We start from the raw sequence: 2,065 nt of genomic DNA, 5'->3' as shown, positions 1-2,065 counted from the left end.
TAGTAGTGACAATTTATTTCTAATAAACTGATAAAAACCGCCACCAACGCTGTCACCGTTTGCGGTTCTTTTATCATTAACATTAAGCATGCGGAACACCCTCAAAAATCGATCAAAATACAATTGTATACACGCACTATACTTATATTGAATTTCAACTACATTATTGATAACTGGTATGATACAAAGAAAAATATAAGTAATCTACAGGAAGGTCAGATATTTATGCACTGAACAGGTAGGAATTAACGATCTATCTCTCATAAGACGAAAGGTATACACTTTTTATTTATTGAGACATTTGGTCAAATCGTGATAGACCGTTACTTGTACGCAATGTGCGAACACACCCTCACTAGTTTGTTTACAAACATCGCCCTGTGGTCAGTTGTTTGGTCGTTTCAAACCACCATTAATGGCGCCTCTATGAGCGTTTTTACAATAATGTGTCGCAGCATTGCGTATAAATATATATGATCTTCCCACACTTCTGTCCGACGATTAAGACACACGGAATAGAAACTGAATAGAAACATGAAAATCAGTCGAACCCTCCTTCCTCTTCTGCTTATAGCGGGAATACTCTGTAGCCTATTCATTCCTTCTGAAGGTAAGTCTAATCATCCATATTCATTTGTTGATTTGAAGAAAAAACTTAATCAGTCGCACTTACATTTATAAATAATAAACCGTCACATTTACTTTGTAGGTCAGCGTAGGTGGTATGGTAGATCTGTGGGGTATCGTGGTGGCTATGGATTAGGTCGTCGTTATGGTTACGGGGGATACGGTCGCTATGGGAGATACGGCCGAGGTTATGGTTACGGAAGGAATAGACGTTATGGCTATGGGAGACGACGTTATGGATGAATTTAAAACCTCAAAGGTACACAATTTGGTATTTAGGTATTTATCAAATATTTAAAAAAAATATCATGACAAAACCCCCACATGTTGTTCTGAGCATCTTACGTGACGTATGTAATTTTTATTTTATTTTGGTTTGCAGAAACGGAACAAGACAATGATATTTCTATCATCGATGTGCAATTCTTCTAATGCCTCATAAATTTCTTCTAAAAATATAATTGAAACCCGTTGAATAAAACTCTTTTGATGTTTCTTCTGGTTTTTTTCTCCCTTCCTTTCTCTATTAATGGCATATCAAATGCAAGTTTTTCCGTGAAAACTAGTGTGAAATGTAAATATATGGTATGAACACATATTTTACAGGAATAATTTGCAGGAATTAAAGTTTGCTTTTTAGTTCATAGACAATTTCATGGCTGAGTTCCCCCCCCCCCCTGCTTTTTATATATATATATTTTTAAATTTAGTTATCATTGTCATTAATTTGTCTTGTTAACCAGGAAGTCGAAAACATTGTTTTTTTCTAATTAAAAAAAACTTTGGACTAGTACAAAAATTTTGTATATAGCCTAACAAAGAAACAATGAACTGTTTATGAAAATGAATTTGCCTAATACATTCACGATTGCCATGTATAACGAGTTTAAGTGGTATCAAGAGGTAAAATAAAGAGATTATAAAGGGAAAACACATAGTTTTTACTGATAAGTTTGTAATTCAAACACATATTGTTTAAATTTGTAAAAGAAATGATCTACCAATTGCTGTACAATAAGAAAAAAAAATTATATAAAAAGCCAGATATAGTTTTTATTAGGTTATAACTATCTAAGATATTAAATCAGTTAAATTTAAGGTAATTAAAAACTTTATTTGCAGCCATACCTGGGTCGCTAGATTTAAATATTTATCAATACTAGTTGTCTTTAGAAAATTTTCTTGGACAAAAATGACCCGATCCCTATGTTGAAACTAGTCTAGGTTAACTCATTTCGAACACCTGCAAGTAATATTATTTCATTGATGTCAAAAATAGCTTTTACTCAAAGCAATTAGCTAATTCAGTCCTCTTTATGATGTTATGCATGTAGTAAAGATCTATTTATAAATGATCTGTGCTTTCATTCAATAACTCGTTTCCAAATTAAAATGATTTAATTTTTATTTTGTAAGTGCATATTTTTCATAAAACCCA

General features: G+C 32.3%; 1 long non-coding RNA gene across 1 annotated transcript; it reads left to right on the top strand.

Annotated features, from left to right (window-relative positions):
• The first annotated feature begins 419 nt into the window (after window positions 1–419).
• On the top strand, window positions 420–1,316 carry LOC105343830 (uncharacterized). The gene is made up of 3 exons (XR_902773.4): window positions 420–610; window positions 710–886; window positions 1,010–1,316. It is a non-coding gene; the product is annotated as an uncharacterized lncRNA (long non-coding RNA).
• Window positions 1,317–2,065: the final 749 nt, after the last annotated feature.

This window comes from Magallana gigas, chromosome 2, assembly GCF_963853765.1.
Source record: "Magallana gigas chromosome 2, xbMagGiga1.1, whole genome shotgun sequence".
In the NCBI taxonomy this organism is placed as follows: domain Eukaryota; kingdom Metazoa; phylum Mollusca; class Bivalvia; order Ostreida; family Ostreidae; genus Magallana; species Magallana gigas.
This window is presented reverse-complemented; position numbering and strand designations above follow the sequence as displayed.